The sequence below is a fragment of the Silene latifolia genome, chromosome Y (genome assembly GCF_048544455.1).
Source record: "Silene latifolia isolate original U9 population chromosome Y, ASM4854445v1, whole genome shotgun sequence".
Classification (NCBI taxonomy): domain Eukaryota; kingdom Viridiplantae; phylum Streptophyta; class Magnoliopsida; order Caryophyllales; family Caryophyllaceae; genus Silene; species Silene latifolia.
In genome coordinates this window covers 64,809,644-64,831,846 of record NC_133538.1, presented here as the reverse complement: position 1 = coordinate 64,831,846, position 22,203 = coordinate 64,809,644, and the positions used below count along the sequence as shown (strand labels likewise).

Below are 22,203 nucleotides of genomic sequence, written 5' to 3'. Positions count from 1 at the left end.
CAAGCACTATTCTTATTTTCCTCAAAAGAAGCCGAGTTAAAAGCATAAGACAAAAAGAACTCGAGGGTCAAAATGTAATACGTGAACTCAGCCATGTCCACTAGACCCGTCATTCCTGTCCCATTTAGCAGGGACACAACAGACTCAAAACAGCCTAATTTCTCTAAAGTAGGCTTGTGTAGAAAACGGGTGGCAGTAACAGTCATTTTCGCAGAAAAAAGAGCAAACTTAGCACGCTGAGTAGAAGTGGAAAAGATAACCTGTGGATAGTCAGGTAGACTATCCGTGGTGTCCTCAATCATCAGCGGCGGACCCCGAGGTCGTTTGGCAGCTCCCTGACTCGACTTCCCTTCGTACATTTGCTGCTTTCCTTTTGTCATCTTTGTTACCTGCAAACAACAAATTAGCTACAAGCTTCCCATAACAATGTCAATTTATGAAAACCCGAAACAAAATCAGAAATTGAAAATCAAATTAGGGTTTCGAAATTTTTGGGGAAAACGGAATTAAACACCTCCTAGTTGCTAATTTGTTTCGAAAATCAAGGGCGATAGGGTAAAACAAGCAATTAAAGCATAAAAACGTCAAGAAATTAATCCCCAAAATCGATTATCCCAAATCGATTTTTCCTTCTGAAAGGCACGATGCTCTAAAATTTGGCATGAAACCGCAGTAAAAATCTAAAATCAAGCATGGAAATAAGATTGGAGACATACCTTGAAGATTTAAGCAAGAAAAAACGGGAAGAAAGGATGGATTAACACGAAAATCGCAGAAAAGGGGAAGAAATAGGGTTTGCTTTTGATTTTTTTGATTTTGTGAAAGTGTAAAAATGAATGAAGAATGAAGCAAACTTCCCTATTAAATTGCGTTCTGAACCCGCGCTGTGGTCGATCGACCACTTGACTCGGTCAATCGACCAGTCTTCCTCAAACATCCCCTCTGCCTTTTCACGTGGTGGTCGATCGACTACATGACCCAGTCGATCGACCAATCTCTCTTATACAGTGGCTTCTGCTTTTCCTTCATCAGTCGATCGACTGATTACCTTAGTCGATCGACCGAGGACGCTGGCAATTAAACTCAAATTCGTCAAAAATTCATTTTGCCAACATAATTTCCCGTCTTTCTCTCACAAACATTCAGTAAACCACTTACGCACTTTGCATAAAATAAATTCCTGCAAAAATTATCAAAGGCGCACATATTTTCCAAACCAAGAAATTGCAAATTAAAAGAAAATAAATAATACAAAAAACTCAAAATGCAAATTAAATGAAATAACAAAATAAAATTCCTAATTACAATTAATTACAACCCGGGTTGCCTCCCGGTTAGCGCTGGTTTAAGAGGTCCCGCACGACCTTTTTACCTCACTTTGCATCATCCGATAACGGGTCGAAGTACAATACCTCGAATTTCCCAACAAATTCATCTGATCCGTGATAATGCTTCACATATTGGCCATTAACTTTGAACTTTTCTCCAACAGAGGTCTCCAATTCAACTGATCCGAATTTTATAACTGCTGTGACCGTATAGGGGCCAGTCCACCTGGATTTCAGTTACCAGGAAATTAACGGATACGAGCGTTAAAAAGAAGTAACTTATCGCCAATATGGAACTCGCGCTTGATGATTCTCTTATCGTGCCAGCGCTTTGTTTTCTCTTTGTAGATCCTAGCATTATCGTAGGCCAGTAGCCTAAATTCCTCCAACTCATTCAGCTGTGTCATGCGTTTCTCACGAGAGAGGTTAGGATCTAAATTCAAATCACAAATAGCCCACCAAGACTTACGCTCTAACTCAACAGGTAAATGACATGTCTTACCATAAATCAATCGGTATGGTGACATCCCGATTGGCGTCTTAAACGCGGTTCTATAAGCCCATAAGACATCATCTAACTTAAGACTCCAATCTTTCCGTGATTTAGAAACAACTTTAGCTAAGACTTCTTTCAGTTCCCTGTTAGAAATCTCAACCTGACCACTAGTTTGGGGATGATACCCCAAACCTCGACGATGTTGGACACCGAATTTAGTCAATAAAGCACTAAGTTGTTTCTCTTTAAAATGCATTCCCCCATCGGTAATGACAACCCGAGGGACACCAAAACGAGGGAAAATAATCTTTTTAAACAGTTTAATCACGGCTTTTGCATCGCAATGGGGAGTAGCAATAGCTTCCACCCATTTGGACACATAATCTATAGCTACGAGGATATATTTATTACCTTGACTGCTCGGAAAATGTCCTTGATAATCAATGCCCCAGACATCGAAAATCTCAACCTCAAGAATGCCTACCTGTGGCATCTCATGTCTCTTGGAAATATTTCCCGATCTTTGACAAGCGTCGCACTCAGCAACAAAATTGCGACTATCTGCATGCAAAGTTGGCCAATAGAAACCAGATTGGAGTACCTTAGCTACAGTCCTAAACGGACCATGGTGACCACCATAAGCAGAAGAGTGGCAAGCTTCTAGGATATCCTTCACCTCCCATTGAGGCACGCATCTCCGGATGAGACCGTCTGCGCATTCCTTGAAAACATAAGGATCATCCCAAAAGTATTGTCTAGCATCATAAGCAAACCGTTTCTTCTGCTGCCATGAAAGCTTGGGTGGTATCCTACCTGTCACAGCAAAGTTAGCAAAATCAGCAAACCACGGAGGTGGATAAGACCCTGAAGTAGTAATGGCCAACAGACTCTCATCAGGAAAAGAATCATTAATAGGTAACGAATCCTCCCTTTCTGTCAGCTGTAGGCGAGATAAATGGTCAGCCACCACATTCTCTGCCCCTTTCTTATCTTTGATCTCTAAATCAAACTCCTGCAAAAGGAGTATCCACCTCAAAAGCCTCGGCTTCGCATCCTTCTTGAGAAAGAGAGTCTTCAGTGCTGCATGGTCAGTATAAACAGTAACCTTAGAACCTAACAAATAAGACCGAAATTTGTCTAAGGCAAAAACTACAGTTAAAAACTCCTTCTCAGTGGTATAATAATTGACTTGAGCCTCATCCAGAGTTCAGCTCGCATAGTATATGGCATTGAAATATTTATTCTTCCGCTGTCCCAAAACTGCACCGATCGCATAATCGCTGGCATCAAACATAATCTCAAATGGGAGATCCCAATCAAGCTGCTGAATGATAGGTGTAGAAACTAGAGCCTCCTTTAACCTGTTAAAAGCTGAAAGGCACTCATCAGTAAACTCAAAGACAGCATCCTTAAGGAGCAATTGTGTAAGCGGTTTAGCAATTTTTGAAAAATCCTTAATGAAACGCCGATAGAAACCAGCGTGACCAAGGAAACTCCTCACTCCTTTAACATTAACAGGAGGAGGCAATTGCTCAATCACTTGCACTTTTGCTTTGTCAACATGTATACTGTTTTAGCAGGATTTTCCTGGAGGGATCCGGCCTGATTAGAGAATAACTTGGGTATCTAGCTCTATAAGTTTGGAATATTGTAAATGAATAACAGGACAAAATCAAGTATAAAGAATAATATTTATATTATTTAGATAAGCTGAATACAAATTTGTTTTAGTAATTGTGTACTCGAAAAGTAATGAGAAATAAGTAGCGAAGTGGTTTTACACTAAGGAATAATGAATGAATAATACAATTGCCAGATTACAATATTTATAGTTATACAAATATAAACGTTACATTGATCTTCAACGTCTTCCTCTTTTGTTGGAGCTGTTACCAGATTAATAGGGCACATTCCCTATTAGTTCGGTTGACTCGGATCGTTCTCCTTTGATTATTTCTTCAACTCATTCTCCTCTTGTATGTCCAGGTTCATTGGTAATATAGCTTCGTGGTTTGACTTGGTCTTCCTTGAGAATATGAGATGAACATTAATCTTGTTGTAATCGTTTTGCTGCTTTTCAGCTTAATCCAGCCTGTCTAGGTGTATTGCCAGGCTATTCTGTGCTTACCATCAGGCCTTTCTTCTGGGACTAGATAGCTTATTCATCCTGTAATATTTTTCATCTATCCGACAGGTGGTTAGAATTGTCCGGTCTCTGTCACGCCTAATCAGCCTTGTAAGGTCGGGCCGGGCTACGATCGAAAGCCAGGCTAATCTGGGCCTAACAATTGCCCCTTGACATTTTACCCATGCTGGATCAGGTCAGGGGTGAGATGTCAACTTTACCGGGTTAAACAATAAAAAGAATCATATTTACTCAATGACTCTTAGACTCCTAGTTACCGTTGAACACTTATAACGGCTAATTTGTGTGATGTCATGCTGAGAGTTTTGTGTTTTCTAGGGTTTTTACACCGTTATACACCTTCTATAAATACGGTATTTGGGATGAGGTTGTTCTTCACCAAATTTCTTCCACTTTCTTGGCTAAACTTTCTTCTCCGAAATTCTCCCTATTTCCCAGAGTCTTGCTCCGCTAACTTATAATTTTTCCCAAATTAAAATTCATCACAATAAATTAAATAGTAAAGGATATGGGAGCCAAAAAGCGTCCTGCACCCCAGAAAGCTGCTGCACCCCAGAAGGCTGCTGCTGAGTTTGAACCCACAGACGTCCAGGAAGAAGAGGTGATGGAAATTGACCCTCCTGCTCGTGCTGTGGCTTTTAAATATCAGGATTCTATTTTCACTGCCCTTCAATCTCTGGATTCTTCTTTTCTTGAGGAAAACCTATTGAAAACAAACTATGATAGGGTTTTAAGGGAGAAGAAAATAATTCCTGAATCGACTGAGGTATGGATCCCTGAGTCTTGTCCAGTAAGAGCTAACTGGGTGTCACCTGGTTGGTTCTGTATTTTTGAATGGGCGTTCAAGGCAGGTTGTAAGTTACCTTTTACTCCTTTAATGATTGATACCATTCGTGCTATGGAAGTATCACCTTTTCAGATTATGCCAATGGTTTGGAAACTTGTTCATTCCATTGAAAATCTATGTGCTAAATAGAATCTTGTAATTACTATTAACGATATCAAGGCAATATATCATATGAAAAACCCTGTTGATGGTCGTTTTAATTTGAGAATCAAGTCGAAAATGTCTCCATTAATTACTAACCTGGACTCTGGAGATGATAAAAGCTGGGCAAAGACTTTCATGTTTGTCCGGACTGAGAGCCTGGGGTCAAGCTTTGATTACCTGAGATATCCCCCTCTGGAAAGTGGTAGGTTTTCTGTACTGTCAATTTGCAATATATATTATACTAAATTAGGATGTTTTGGGTTTTCACCTTTGTATTTGACAATTTTCGCAGCCCCTGATTGGAACTCTGATCCCCTCGATGAGGAAGCTATTTCCAGGATAGAGGCTTTCCTCGCTATTCCTGAGGAAGAGAGGGCCTGGCCTGCTAGTCTGGGCAGGGAATTATTGCCCCGGTATATGAAGACTAAGCTGAGTGTTGTCAGGGTACCTAAAGGCAAGCCTAGTTCCACTGCTCTTTCCTGTATGTTTTCTGCATGTTTCTGTGTTTGATTATTGTCTTGTTATGACTTCTCTTCTCGTATTCATGTGCATTCTTTATATATTCAGTGTTCAGGTCTTCTGCTAGACTGGCCAGCTTTACTGCAAAAGATTTAAAGGCTGGGGTGGCTAGGATTGCTGAACAGTCCAAGAGCCAGGAGGCTAGTAGGAGTGACAAGACGCTTGACATCCTGGTTTCTGATGTCCAGCCCCCTCAAGATCCACCCATGGTAGTATCACCGGAGGTAGTCCAGGCTCCCAAAAGGAGGAGGGAAGATGTCATCCCTGAAGAGGAGGAGGAGGAGAAAGAGAAAGAGAAGGAGCATATTCAGGCTCAACCGATCAGGAGTATTAGGCAGGTGTCTGCTAGGATTGATGATATGGATGCTGCCCGGGCACGGATAGATGAATTTTCTGCCAAGATGGGTAGCCAGCTTTTATCTGCTAATACTCTTGAGTCTTCTACCAGGGTGGTCTCTATCTTGACTTCTCTTGTGACAAAGGCTGCTGAACTTGCTTCTCAAGCTAAGGAGGTTAGCTATAAAGAGATGTTTTATTTGTTGTGTGTTTTTTGTGTAACTTTTATATTTGGCTGATTGATTTTATTTTTTGTACGGATTGGATGTTGGGTTGGCTACCGCTTGTCATCTCAGGAATGCCCAGGCAAGAGTTATAGTCTGTAAGGGAGGAATTGGCTGCTGAGAAGCAGGCTATGCAAGATCAGCTGAAGAAAAATGAGGAGCTTGGCGCTGAGAAGGAACTAGTGGAGGCGCGGCTTGCTGATGCTGCTCAGTATTTCTTTGGGAAAGGCCGGGTTGATGCTATGAGGGATCCGGATTCTGATCGGGCTAATTAGGACCCGGACCGTGATGAGGCAGCTTTGGACGCCTAGTATCCTGATTTGGCCAATATGGGTCAAGAAGATGAGGCGGATTCTCCTCCTTCCAAGGGAAAATCTAGTGATCAGGAAATGATGGATGGTTTTGAGTCGGTTACTGGTGAGAAGCCTACTTAGTTTGGAGTTTTTTCTTTTTGTTTTGGCCCATCCAGGGGGATGTTCCTAGAATGAATATTTATGTATTTTTTGGCTTATCCAGGAGGAATGTCCCTGGAATGGATAATTAGTTTTGTGGCGAGGCCAGTTATTTTTGGGTAAATAAATATTTGGTCTTTGTTGGTTCCTTTTTGTGTTTTGATAAGGCATTTGTAGTATTGCATGTCTTACTTGATCAGGCCAGTTATTTGACTGGATCGGGCCAGTTTTATGTGCTGGATCTGGCCAGTTTATTGTATTATGGGTGGGGTTGTTGCCTGTCTGGAGGGCTTACGTCCCTTGCCTGTCTGGAGGGCTTATGACCCATCTATGTTATACAATCCAGGAATAGATTTTCCAGGTTTGTATGTTAAGTTGAGCTCAGTATTTTAAGGCCTATTTTGCAACTGAAAATTGGGTATCAGTTGGATATTGGTGGGGTAACCCCCAATCTTTAAGATTTGTTTTAAATAAAATGCAGTATGTAAAACAAGTATTGAAGATTCTACTTTGTAAAAATAAGTATAAGAATATTGGCAAGTATTTGGGCACATAATAGAAGAGATTATATAAGGCATTTATTCATATAATGGCAAGTATCATACATTTAATTTCACATCAGGTCAGGCAAGAAGTGTGAACACGAAAATTGTACCTGTACCGGGAGATATATTCCAAGCTCTTGGGATCATTTCGCCGTCCAGAGTTTGTAATCTATAAGCTCCCTGGCCGACTATTGAGTCAATTAGGTAGGGACCTTCCCAGGTTGGGGCCAATTTTCCAGCATTCTTTTCTTTTGTGTTTTGGAAGACTTTCCTGAGGACAAGGTCTCCTACCCTCAATACCCTGGCTTTGACAGTCTTGTTGTAGCTCTTTGCAACTCTTTGCTGATATGCTGCCAATCTAATACTGGTTGCATCTCTTAGCTCTTCCGTTAAGTCCAGGCTGTCCTCCATTAGAGGTATATTGCTTGTTATTGTGTTCAGGCTGCATCTGGCTGATGGAATTTCGACCTCGGCTGGGATTATCGCTTCACATCCATAGACCAAGGAGTAGGGGTTTGGCCTGTGGATGTTTTAGGCGTGGTTCTATCAGCCCGAGAGGACCAGGGGAGCTCTTGACCCATCTGCCTTTCCTTCTTTCTAGTTTCTTCTTTATGCACTGGTGATTACTACTTTGTTCTTTGGATTACGCCGACCGTTAGCTTTTGGATATCCAGGCGTGGAGGTTACCAGGTTGATGTTCCATTGAGCACAGAAGGCTGCTGTTCTTTTTCCCACGAATTGCGTGCCATTGTCACATATTATTTCAGAGGGGATGCCATATCTACATATGATGTTGTGTTTGATGAATGCTATACCATCCTTTTCCTTGACTTGCCTGTATGAATCAACTTCTATCCATTTGGAGAAGTAATCAGTCATGGCTAGCATGAAAACTTTTTGTCCGGGTGCTTGGGGTAGTTTCCCTACTATATCCATCCCCCATTTCATAAATGGCCAGGGTGCGGATATGGAATGTAGTTCCTCAGATGGCTGATGGATACATGGTCCGTGAATCTGACAAGCTTTACATTTAGAGCTAAATTCCAGGCAATCGGCCCTCAAGGTGGGCCAATAATAGCCTGTTTTGAGTACTTTGCTTGGCAGGCTTCTTCCACCTTTATGATTTCCACAGTATCCTTCATGGATTTCTGAAAATATCTGCTCAGCTTCTTGTGGCTCCAGGCATCTGAGGTATGGCCCAGCCTGCGATTTATTAAAAAGCACGTTGTTAATAATGGTATATGAAGCATCTTTTATTTTTAGTGCTCTGGCATCTTGTTTATGTAGGGGAAGGATTCCCTGTTTATTTATTGCAGGTTCCAATAAATGTACGATGGGTATTTTGTCGAAGTCAAGGGAGCTAAAGTTGGATCCTAGGCCGGCTAAGGCATCGGCCTGGGTATTCAAGTCCCTGGGAATTCGGTCAATATTAAAATTGCGGAATTTTTCTTTTTAAATTTGAACAATTTCCAAATAGAGTATCATTTTTGAGTCTTTTGCAGTATATACTCCGTTTACTTGGTTGGAAATAAGAAGGGAATCAGTACGTACCTTTAGGTTTTGCACACCAAGGTTAATACATACCTTTAATCCAGCTATTAGGGCTTCATATTCTGCCTCATTGTTGGTAGCCTCAAATGCACAGCTTATAGCCTATACTATCTTATCCCCCTGTGGCGATTTTAGTACTACCCCCAGGCCTGTGCCTCTCATATTGGCTGCACCATCGACAAATAGGGTCCATTCTAGGTCTGTTTGGTCGCTGGTCAGTTTATTTACCTCTTTTATCAGGCCGGGTTCTAGGGTCGGACTAAAATCAGCCACAAAGTCTGCTAGTGCCTGTGACTTAATTGCTGTCCTTGGTTCAAATGTTATGTTGTATGTGCTTAGTTGGACTAACCATTTGCACATTCGTCCGGACAATTCTGGTTTCCTAAGTACAGACTTGATAGGAAGATTGGTTCTGACTATTATAGGGTGGCTTTCAAAGTATGGTCTTAATTTTGTGCAACACATAATTAAAGCTAAAACATATTTTTCAAGCAGGCCATACCTGATCTCTGCATCCAGTAGACTTTTACTTACGTAATAGACAGGGTGTTGTTGTCCGTCTGCTTCTTTGACCAAGACTCGCACCGACAAAGAGCGGTTTACGTGCTCGACAAGTATCTTGTCGGGGGTTCATCTTTGACTGGTTTTGCCAGCAAGGGAGGAGAGGATAGATATGTTTTCAGGTCTTCAAAGGCAGCCTGATGATCAGGGGTCCATTGAAAGTCCTTGTTCTTCCTTAGCAGGTTATAGAATGATTTGCACCTCTCTGATGATCTTGAAATGAATCTGTTCAGGGCCGCTATTCTTCCAGTCAGCTTTTGTATGTCTTTGACCGTCTTTGGTGGTTCTAGCTCCAGGATAGCTTTGATCTGTTCAGGGTTGGCTTCTATTCCTCTTTTTGTCACCATATAGCCCAAGAATTTGCCTGCTGAGACTCCAAAGTGGCATTTTTGTGGGTTGAGCTTCATATTGAATTTCTCCAGTATTTGAAAGGCTACTTCCAAGTCTTTGACGTGGTCTTCTCCCTTTTTTGACTTGACTACCATGTCATCTATGTGGACTTCCATGGTATCTCCTATTTGGTCTTTGAACATCATGTTGACTAGCCTTTGATAGGTTGCTCCTGCATTCTTCAATCCAAAGGGCATAGCAGTATAACAATATATTCCTCTCTCAGTGATGAAAGCCGTGCTCTCCTGATCTGCAGGGTGCATCTTTATTTGATTGAATCCGCTGGAGGCATCCATGAATGTTAACATCTCGTGGCCTGCAGTGGCATCCACCATTGCATCGATGTGTGGCAGGGGAAATGGATCTTTTGGGCATGCTTTGTTTAGGTCGGTGTAGTCTACACAGACTCTCCATTTGCCGTTTTTCTTTTGGATGACTACTACATTTGCAAGCCGGTCGGGGTACATTACTTCCCACGATCATTTCCATGTCCAGTAGCTTATCAACCTCTTGGTTGATGATTTCATGTATCTCTGCAGATATTTTCTCCTCTTTTTTTTTGTGGCTTAAATGATTTGTCAATATTCAACTTATGAGTTATAATATCAGCATCTATACCCGTCATATCAAAATGCGACCAAGCAAAACAGGACATTTTAGTTTTAAGAAAGCTGACTGATCGGGTCGGGTCCCAGTCCGTGCATCGGACCCTACAAGTACCTTCTGTCGGGAACTCGAATCCAAAATAACCTCTCCTGTTTCCATCTCTGTGTTTGTGCAATATATTCTTCCCGACAGTGACTTTAATTGCTATGCAAGGGACTTTCCCGACTTTGAAGGTTTCAAAGCCTGGGTGTAGCATTCCTGAGCCGTCCTCTGTTCTCCCCTGATGGTGGTTATCCCCCATTCTGTTGGAATTTTCACACATTGATGGTATGTTGATGGGATTGCTTTGACATTGTGGATCCATGGTCTGCCCAGGATTACGTTATATGAGGATAGGCAATCCATTACTCCAAATCTTTCATATGAAGCCACGCCTTCCACATAGGTTGGCAGGCTGATTTCTCCCAGGGTGTTCTTTGTTTCTCCGCTGAATCCAACCTGGACGCTGGATTTTTTGATGATCTTCCCTTCATCTATCTTCATAGCTCTTAGGACGTCAAGCATCACCAGGTTGATTGAGCTGCCTCCGTCTATCAAGATTCTTGATACCTTAGCTGTGCCAATTTGCATGGTGATTACCAAGCTATCATGGTGTAGATCTGATATTCCCTGCAGGTCCGAGTCATCAAAAGTAATAGCTGGTAATGACTTGGGCCTGGAAGGGGGCTGAAGTCTGGATTCCCTGGATATTCTTTTGGCAGCTGAGCTGGTCAGACCACAGATTTCTGATCCTCCATTTATGAACTTAACTTCATAGATGGGGGGAGGAGGAGGAGGATCTCTGCCGTTCCCTGAATCTCTCTTGCTTTGTCCTTCATCTTTGTTCTTTGGCTGCTGGATTAAGTCCTTCAAAAAGCCTTTCTTTAGGAGATATGCCACCTGTTTCCTGAGTTGTATGCATTCTTCTGTGGTGTGCCCGATGTCCTGATGGAAGTCACACCATCTTTTTAGGTCTTTCCTAGGGTTGTCTGATTTCTTGGGCCATCTGACTGTATCTCCCAGGTCTTCCAGGCGTTTGATTAATCCTGCAGTAATAATAGAGAAGTTATATTCAGGAATAGTTGGTAGGTTAGAAAGGTTACCTTTGTGTTCATGTGCCATGTTGACTTCAGATCTTTCAGGCCTGGAATAGGGTGCTGATCTGAGGTTGCCTCCTTTCTGGTAGGAGCTTTTCCTGTTAGTATGTCCATAGCCTTGCTTTCCTCCGGATGAGTTCGTTCTGAAGTTGAGATCTTCTTCCAATCTGACATGCTCTAAGGTGATGGATTGAACAGTGGCAAAGGTTGGGCATACTTTCTTGGTCAAGTCTGCATAGATGTCGCTGTCAAGCAGGACTCCTTGCCTGAAGGCTTCTACCGCTGTTTCTTCATCACACCTGGGAATGGCCACCTTCTCTTTGACAAATCTGGCCAGGAATTCTTTGAGAGATTCTTCAGGTAGTTGCTTTACCCTGAACAGGTTACTGGGTCTTTTGGCCATGTCTCTGCTGCTTGCGAATTGTTGGTTAAAGGCATTGATCATTTCTGCAAAATTCTTGATACCTCCATTTGGGAGATTAATGAACCATTGTAATGCTGCTTCGGTCAGGGTTGTACCAAAGCCTTTACACATGCAGACCTGCCTGAGTTCACTGGGTATTGAGGCAGCCAACATCTTCTGTTTGAATATAGCAACGTGATTTTGTGAATCAGAGGTTCCATCATAAGTTCTCATGGATAGGACGGTGAATTTCTTGAGGAGGTCAATCTTTGCAATTTCATCTACAAAGGGTGAGTCAGCAAAGCTGTCAATTTCTACCTCAGCCAAAGGGTCTGGTACTCCGGGTATATTTTCTATTTTGTTGTGGAGTTTTTGGATTTCTGAAGCATAACCATCATTATTCTCGCTTGATTTTGTTTGTTTCATCATTGGAAATGGTTGGGGTACCGGATAATGTATCTTTCTCCGGGTTCCAAAATTGGAAAAGTCAATGTTTTTGATAATGGATGAGAATGGGGTTCCTGGTTCGAATCGGTCTTAGAGCCCGGCCTGATTTTCCAATTTTTTCCTCGGGCTAGACTCGGACTCCTTGACCTAATGATTTACCTCGCTTGGGCCTTCTCTTGGATTGTCTCCAATTCTTTGATTTTGGCCGAGAGCAGCTTTGCTAGTTGTTGTTCTGGGGTGAGTTCCACCATTTTTGTGTGTGAATATTAAATGAAAAATGATAAAGGGAATTTTTATTGGTTGAAGAACTAGATGCCCCACGGTGGCGCCAATTGTTTTAGCAGGATTTTCCGGAGGATCCGCCCGATTAGAGAATAACTTGGGTATCTAGCTCTATAAGTTTGGACTATTGTAAATGAATAACAGGACAAAATCAAGTATAAAGAATAATATTTATATTATTTAGATAAGCTGAATACAAATTTGTTTTAGTAATTGTGTACTCGAAAAGTAATGAGAAATAAGTAGCGAAGTGGTTTTACACTAAGGAATAATGAAGGAATAATACAATTGCCAGATTATAATATTTATAGTTATACAAATATAAACGTTACATTGATCTTCAACGTCTTCCTCTTTTGTTGGGGCTGTTACCGGATTAATAGGGCACATTTCCTATTAGTTCGGTTGACTCGTTCTCCTTTGATTATTTCTTCAACTCATTATCCTCTTGTATGTCCAGGTTCATTGGTAATATAGCTTCGTGGTTAGACTTGGTCTTCCTTGAGAATAGGACATGAACATTAATCTTGTTGTAATCGTTTTGCTGCTTTTCAGATTAATCCAGCCTGTCTAGGTGTATTGCCAGGCTATTCTGTGCTTACCATATGGCCTTTCTTCTGGGACTAGATAGCTTATTCATCCTGTAATATTTTTCATCTATCTGACAGTGGTTAGAATTGTCCGGTCTCTGTCTGCCCTAATCAGCCTTGTAAGGTCAGGCCAGGCTACAGTCAGGCCAGGCTAATCTGGGCCTAACATATACCTTTATCAGAAATCAGATGCCCTAACACAACTCCCTCATTGACCATAAACTGACACATTTCCCAATTTAAAACAAGATTAACATCAATACAACGCTGCATGACTTTATCAAGGTTAGCTAAACAACGATCAAAGTCACTGCCATAAACTGAGAAATCATCCATAAATACCTCCATAATGTTCTCTATGTAATCAGAAAAAATCCCCATCATGCACCTCTGAAAGGTAGCTGGGGCGTTACACAATCCGAAAGGCATTCTACGGTATGCAAAAACACCCTGTGGACAGGTAAAAGTGGTCTTACTCTGATCATCTTGATGAATAGGGATCTGAAAGAACCCTGAATATCCGTCTAGAAAACAGAAGAATTTGTTAGATGCAAGTCTTTCAGTCATTTGGTCAACAAAAGGGAGGGGGAAGTGGTCTTTCTTGGTGGCGGCATTCAACTGTCTATAATCAATGCACATCCGCCACCCTGTCACAACTCATGTCGGTATTAATTCATTTTTATCATTTTTAACCACGGTAGTCCCTCCTTTCTTCGGAACTACCTGAACTGGGCTAACCCACTTGGAGTTGCCAACTGTATAAATAATACCTGCATCGAGTAGTTTCATCACCTCAGCCATAACAACTTCCTGCATCTTCGGGTTCAATTTGCGTTGGCCCTGTCTGTAAGGCTTGTGGCCTTCTTCCAGCTCTATCCTGTGCATACAAACATCAGGGCTGATGCCCTTAATGTCATCGAAAGAGTAACCTAGAGCCTTCCTGTTTTTCTTAAGCACACACATCAAAGCAGACAGCTGGTCATCATTAAGCTTAGCACTAACAATAGCTGGGTACTGCTCTGTATCATCTAGAAAAACATACTTAAGATTGGGAGGAAGTGGCTTACGCTCAAGAGCATCTCATCTTCTTCCTCTATGAGCTCGTAGCTTTCCATTGAGGCTACCAAAGCATCTGGCTCCTCAGCATTCTCCGCTGTATTACCTGCACAGTCATCTGAACGAGTCAGATCACCTAAGGGATCCTTGGCTAAGGATTCCTTCTAGTTATAATTAACAGCCCTGTCAACAATATCAATGGAGTAACATGCATCATCATCAACAGGTTCAGTCGCCTTGTGAGCAAGACTGAATTCAATGGTGTCATCCCCTACCTCTAAGATTATTGTTCCGCGTTTGACATCTATTACAGCTCCAGCTGTATGTAAAAATGGTCTACCTAAAATAATAGGTATCTGATTGTCCTCAGCAATGTCCAAAACAATGAAATCGACAGGAATAAAAAACTTACCCACTCGAACGGGTACATCCTCTAGAACTCCTATAGGTCTCTGAGTCGATCTATTTGCCATTTGAACGGTGATATCGGTCACCTTAAGTCTACCAATATTTAACCTTTCGCAAACAGAATACGGCATGACACTGACACTGGCCCCTAAATCAGAAAGGGCCTTTCCGATTTCGTGGTTACCTATAGTGCAAGGAATTGAAAAACTACCCGGGTCCTTTAATTTGGGTGGTATATTAATTTGCGAAAGAGCATTGCATTCTTCCACAAAAGCAACATTACCATCATCACGAAAATTTCTCTTACGATTTAAAATGTCTTTCATAAATTTAGCGTAAGAGGGTACCTGGGTAATTAGATCAGTGAAAGGAATTGTTACCTCGAGATTCTGGACCATCTCCAAAAACTTACCAAACTTGCGCTCCAACTTGGTATTCTTTAAACGCTCCGGATACGGGACTGCAACACTGGCCGTAGGATCAGTAACCTTCGGCTTTCGTAAGTTTAAAACCTCCGTCAAATCATCAATAAGTGTAGAATCATGCAAATTAGTTGACGGAATTGCTTCCTGCACTGAAGACCCGGTCGATCGACTGATAGGAGTGGTCGATCGACCAATCTGGCTGGGTGTGAACAGTTCCTGGACAGAAACTTCTTCGTCAGGAATCTCAGTTGATCGACCATTGGTGTCAGTCGATCGACTTCTTATGCTGGGCGTGAATGGTTTCTGATCAGAAACATTTCCATCTGACATCCCAGTCGATCGACTGCTGTTGTTGGTCGATCGACTGGTGGTACTGGCAAATAAGCTTGTTTATTCACCAGAAATTAAACTAGCTTCTTCATCATCTCCCAAGTCTCCTCTTGGCTTGTCGGGACCTTCATAAGAGAGGCCACTTTTGAGATTAATGGCATTAATCGTTTCAATTGGCCCTTCACATTTGCTCGAAGAATTGGCGACTTCCTTAGCCTCTATATTCTCCAACTGCTTCACAAAATTCTTTGAGGACTCAATCCCGGCTGCTTCTATATTCGCCACTTGAACTAAAAGAGTTTGGACCATTTCTCTCAACTCCGCGGTCTCATCTGGATTATGAACAGGAATTTCAACTCTATCCTTGGAAGCTTCAGAGGCCTCGAGCTTCTCGAGACGGGCAGTAATAGAAGTAATGAGTGTCACAACGGCACTCATTTCATCACTTTGCTTTCGTGATTTTCCACGTGAACTCCCAAACTCAGCTCTATAGACTGCCATCTCCTCAATAGTATTCCAACCTTTATTCTGACCGGTATTGTTTTGGAACCTACCATTCGCAGCTGCGTCCAGGATGACCTTGTAATCATCATATAATGCATTGTAGAATAAGTTGCAAAGATACCACTGTTGGAAACCATGGTGAGGGACAGCTCGGACCAAACTTTTGAAACGTCCCCATGCTTCACAAAAGCCCTCATCAGCTCCTTGCTGGAAATTTGTAATTTTACTCCTCAAGGCATCAGTCTTTGAAAGTGGGAAGTACTTCTTGTAGAAGGCTAATGCTAGAGATGTTCAATCTGTGACTCCAGCTGCTACCCTATCAAGGTAGCGGTACCAATCTCGCGCCGAATCCTTCAAGGAGTATAAAAACATTACCCCCTTTACTTCATCCTGAGTCACCCCAGCCGGTATAGGTATGGAACAGCAGTAGTCTGTGAAAATTTCCATATACTTTAAGGGGTCCTCATCTGGTAGACCAGCAAACTGATTTCGCTCCACTAAATCGATATAAGAGGAACGAAACTCGAACTGACCAGTAGTAGGGGTAGGTAACACGTGCCCCTTTGGAAGGTGGTGCTCCTTTGGCTAAAGATTATCATATATCGTAGCCATATTCGAAAAACTGAGAGTACTCAAACCTTCCTCTCAAAAACCTGTCTTCTAATTGTGCAAAAGCAAAACTAGAAGCAAAGGTAAGCAACGGCCTCAAGGAACCAAAGTTCCTTGAGATAAGAAAAATAAACTAAAAATAAAGCAAACAGAATTATACCGTCTCCCCGGCAACGGCGCCATAATTTGATACCGTCGTTTTATATCAAAACTAAATTTATAATTCCAAACTAAAACTATAGCTAGTGATAGTAAGGGTCGAACCACAGAGAGACAAGATCAATTCTATTTGCTTATTTCAGTCTATTAAAGTAACAATTAATGGGGGGTTTTGAAATTGGTTGACTAAATTGACTAATTGCTAAAATAAGAATTTCTCAACAAGATAAAAAGAAGATCGGGAACTTCGGTTCACCATGGCTAAGATCAGGTCAGTAAAGTAGCAGAGGTCCTATAATACGGTCTCAGGGAGTATGAGCAAGCCTTTCGATCAATGCTCAAAATTACCTTACGGTCTTCTAATTCCCAAGAATTTTTCAAAGCTTTCGCTCAAAGGAAATTCCAATCTAATGATAATTTTAATTACTAATCTTTCAATCTAGTAAAAAGGTTTATCAAAAGACAACAAGATCGATACGGAGGAATTCATACTAACAAAGCAATCCTAATTTACGCCATGGCTCACCTCGTTCCCAATCAATGAAATTAGCTATGCATAATCAAAACTAAAACAATTGTAAAATTGATAACAAGGAACAAGTTTGACATGATTGAATTGAATTTAAGACAAAAGGTAAGAACTTAATTGCTGAAATTAAATTGGTAAAAACAAGAATTGAAATAACAAGAAATTAAAGAAGGAAGAAATTGCATAAAAAACTTACTAATTAAAATGATGAACAAAGTAATTGAATTCGGGATTCGTCGTCCCTCTTTCTTGCCTCTAGACTAGATCTAAACGGAGTTCTTGAATAATGAAAAGCATAACCTAAAAGTGTAGCTGCGTTCTACTGATAAGCGATGCCAAAAGTTAATTACAAATTGGGCTTTTAAAAGTCTAACACGAAAAATTAAACGCAGCAGCTCATGATCGTCGATCGATCAAGAGCATGGTCGATCGACTGGGCAATTCAGAACAGTATCTTCTACTGAACTTCAACGGTCGATCGACTGTATAGCATGGTCGATCGACTGGACTGAGCTGTGTAGTGGCTTCTTTCTTTCTTCAAATCAGCTCTTCATTCCAATGCACGCATCCCAAGGTGAGTGAATCCGAACTCCCTTCTTCCAAGTTTCCCTAAAGTTGCCTCCGGAGGACGGTTTAGGCTTGATTTAGCTCACTTCCACTCATTCCTACAATAAATCATAGAAAATGCAAAGTAAACCGTTTCGGGAGGAATAGTAGCTTTAAGCTAGCTAATATGCGTGGAAATACGTGCGAAAACTGCAAATAAAGTGTATAGAATATGCACGTATCAGTAGGAACATGAAATGGGTAGTTGGTTGGCAATTCACTCAACTCATCCTCCAAATAGTCAAAATCACCACATTCAATGGAAGTACTCTCATTATCATCCATGGTGACTTTAAGGGTGTCTATTTGGGGTTCCCAAATGTCCTCATCATATTCCTCATCCCAACAAGGTCCATAATCAAAGGGGTTGTTATAGCAAGGCTCACCAAGCTCAACACAATTGTCTCCCTCAAATATGTCATCCTCAAAGGGTGAGTTTTCACTCAAGTTACATGGAGGTTGATTTCATTGAAACACAAGAGGAGTAGGATGACGGCATCCAAGCATTAGTTTCACAATCAAGAATGTACTCCTCCTCATCATCACTCTCCTCATCTAGCACTCCATCTTCCCAAGGTGGGGTAATTTTGTGGACAAAGTAGGTTGGCTCAAGGTTATAGGAAGGTTTCTCATCCTCACAAATCTCATTTTCATCATAGTTTTCCTCAATGAATTTTTGAAATGTGGTGTTTATCGCTTCCATACCTTCCTTGGCACTTTCAAAGATGTCATGAATAGTTTGCTTGAGACAATGAATGGTCATGAACTCAACAAATTCCCAAAATTCCTCACAACTCATCTCACATATCCTACCACCACTCAAGTGAAATGCCAAGTTGCGGGTTTCAAGGTTCATGCCATCATAAACAACACAACATGCTTCATAATTTGAAAGAGTAAAACCATGATGCCATGCAAGAGTCATATAATCTTCAAATCTTGCAACATATTTATCAAATGATTCATTTTCATATTGCCAAAAAGTGAATGTAGACATGTTGAGCATGTGAAATAGAACAAGTACAACAAAACTCAAGAAAAAGAAGCACAACTAAAACTAGACAAAAGAACAATTCAAATAAACAACACCGTCCCCGGCAACGCCGCCATTTTGATGGGTGATGTCGTCGGGTCACATCCAATCAAACACATTTATAATACTCAACAAACAACTAGTTAGCGGTAAGTCGAGGTCGATCCATGGGACGATGTGCTTTGGGTTCTAAGTCTATCTATCTCGATTTATGCTAGTGTCACAATTGATGGGGTTTGTAGTTGTATTCTAAACTAATGCAAACGATAAAGTAAAACAAGCAATAAAAGGAAAGGTGTAAGCAAATGATTAAAAGTGCTAGGATATCATGGGGTCATAGGAGATTCATGGTGTTGATCATACAAACATGTTTACAATCATAAGCAAGCAATTAATGTTGTGGAGGAACCGAGTTGGTTTATGTCTTACGGTTCATAGGAAGAGTTGGGTCCCGGAGCCGAATCGATTAGATTGTACAACACCTACAAGTCGACTTACTTTCCTCCTATTTAACTTCTATGCATGGTCTAACAATACTCGAGTTGGTTTATATCTTACAAGTCAAGTTGAGTAGATAAGAGATGGTTGTAAATGCAAGGATTCATAGGCTTAGCATTTCATCAAACATAACATGTGCATAAAGTTGACATCACAACAAGCAAGCAATTTGATTATGAAAACATATTAGATTAAGCATGAATCAATCCCATGTTGGTTTCCCCTAATTACCCACTAATCCTAGCTAAAAGACTACTCACTCATCATCATGGGAAACATGTCATTAGTGGTGTCAATCATCACAACAAGTATAAACATGATAATAGAATGAAGAAATGAACAATAAAGACTAAAGAGTAAAGGAATTATACCAAACTTGAGATGATCCAAACAATAAAGCAAAGAATAATAGAAGAAACTTGATTGATTGATGAAGGGTTGTCAATCCTCCAATAATAACCCAATAATCTTCAATTACCCAAAAGTAACAAACTTGAACAATAATTAAGGAGAGATTAATGTGAGATTTGTGGAAAGATTAAAGAGTAATCTATTCTAATCTACTCCTAATCTAATCTAAAGAAGGATTTTCTACTCTAAAAACTTGATAAAAAGGATCCCCCCTTTGATTATTTACAAGTGGGGTATATATAGTGGGGATTCACTAGGTTAACTAAGGCTAAATTAGTAATTACACTTTTTAGATTTGAGCAGGGAGACGCCGGTATTTTTCAAAGGAAGGGCATCTTTCTTTGAAGCTTGAAGAAATGGATTTGTGCTGGACTGGAATCCGTGCGTCTTAGGCACGGGACGGGCGGATTCGGTGGTCTGGGCCCGGGCGTCTTGGGGAGAAGACGGACGGATTCTGGAGATTCTGCCTGGGCGTCTTTGGGGGAAGACGGGCGTCTTCTGAGAAGACGGGCGGGTTCTCTTCCAGTGAATTTTCTTGTCTTTCCCAGCCAGAAGACGGGCGTCTTGTGGGGAAGACGGTCGTCTTGAGGGGAAGAGGGACGTCTTGGCGAACAACTTCTTTGTTTGAGCTCGGATTGTAAAACGGACGTCATTTTTTCATCCGGACTCCTATTGGAGTGATTCAAAAGCCTAGATTACTTGTTTTTTCGACGCCGTTCCATCTAGCATACTTTCAGAGCCAAAGGAGCAACCCTTGGTTCGGTTGTCGAGCGATTTCTTCTTGTAATGCCTTCCCTCTCGTCATTCTTACTTTTAACCCTTTGATCCTTCTATATACACTTTATTCCTACGTCTTTGGTCATCATTCTTGCCTCCTCTTCATACTAGTCCATCTAATATCATCAATAAGCTTCCAAATATGCACGAAAGACGGGAATTTCCGCCTTATTATCTCCTTTTCTACAAAACATATGAAATGCGATAGAAAAGCAAATAGGAAGGTTTTGACGGATAAAATGGCCATGAAATGCTATAATAGTATGCAAAATAGGCTCAATTAGGGGACTAAATGTGCGCAAATAATGGTCACATCAATATGAATAAAACAGAGGAGCAAGACCGTCACAAGAAATGAAATAAGCTCAGACGGTCTCTTTCTTTCACATTCCAATTTTTTTTCTTTTTCTTTCTTTCTTTTTCTTCTCCTGTTCATGTGTGTTTTCTTTTTTTTTCTTTTTTTTTCTTTATCCACGTTTCCTTCTCATTCTTTCTTTTTCTACCAACTCCGTGCAAATATGAAAATGAGCCAAAGTCGCAAAAGGATAAATATACCACAAAAATTACACTAAACTAGCTTGACAAGGCAGGCTCAATTTGGATGTAGTTAAGGGTCAACAGGCAAATTTGGCTAAATGTGGAGTTTAATGGGTAAAAATGAAAGGAAAAGGGGAATGTAAGCACCTCCCTGCATGTGACACCAACCACTAATCCGAATGTATGTAGGCAAAAAGCAATTGAATTTCATATATATGCAAATTAATAAACATGTTATGCAAGGAGTATACTACTCAGAATCCTACATGAAACTGGTCATAAATGATACCAGTTTATTGAGCGCTAAAACTTAGAATTTATAAGTAGTTTGCCAAAATTTCAGGTAAAGTCTATTTGTTCAGCTAAATTTTAACATTAACTCGTAGATATGCAATAAGACAATGCTAAAAGATATTAATTTATGAAGGCTTAAGCAAAAGGACAAATTATAGTACAATTTCATCATTGAAATATACCGTTCCGACTTAACCTATATGCTAAAATAAACATGAAATTTTTTGAATTTTTAATTTTTCTGAGATTTTTGATTTTTATAAAGATAAACAACAATGCATACAGAAATTAAACGTGACAACAGAAATGCAATAAAAACAACATGCAGACACAGATATGGATGCATAATCTCCCCAAACTAAACCGTACAATGCCCTCATTGTACCCAAAGAAAGGAAAAGAAAATGCAAACTAAAAAGAGCGAAGTTGCGGAAAACTCACAAAAATACGCGAAGTAGGAACCTCCCCAAACCAGCCAGCAACATAGGAGGTCACAAACAGCTTCAAAGTGGCGTCACGGGAAACGAATCAGAACGAATCAACTCGTGGTACTTCGATCGAGAAGATAGAATACTTGATTGAGTACAATCAGCTGCCAAAGTGTTCGATCGAAGGAAGTAGAGCACTCGATCGAGAAGACCAATTATTAAACACGCAACAAAAACTGAAATGTTCGAAAAATAACTAAAAATTAAAACTCCGGGTTGCCTCCCGGGTAGCGTTAGTTTCAGACAGGTCCCAGCTCGACTTTCTCTTTTCTTCAACAATCATTCTAATTGACCCTAGTCAAAACAGCTCAAAGCACGCAGCAGCCGATCAAATAACTGCGCATGTGCTACACAAAATTGTAAGAAGCACCATAATAAAGAAAGAGCATATGAAAGCAATATAAAGTACCGTCTCAGCCAAACAAATTTTCGATGACAAATACTGATACGTGCATTTTATATGTCTTTTTAGTCTTATTTTGCATGTATTTCTATGCACTTTTATACTGTTTTGTATTGCAAAATGCCCGGAATTG

At 40.8% G+C, this 22,203-nt stretch overlaps 1 long non-coding RNA gene and 1 other non-coding gene across 2 annotated transcripts in view; both read left to right on the top strand.

Moving 5' to 3' along the window:
* The window catches only part of LOC141633297 (uncharacterized), a 61,117-nt gene that overhangs the window by 25,030 nt on the left and 13,884 nt on the right, over positions 1-22,203 (top strand). The gene's annotated exons all lie outside the window — the stretch shown is intronic.
* Positions 15,857-15,965, top strand: LOC141635386 (small nucleolar RNA R71). Its single transcript, XR_012540079.1, has one exon. It is a non-coding gene; the product is annotated as a small nucleolar RNA R71 (small nucleolar RNA).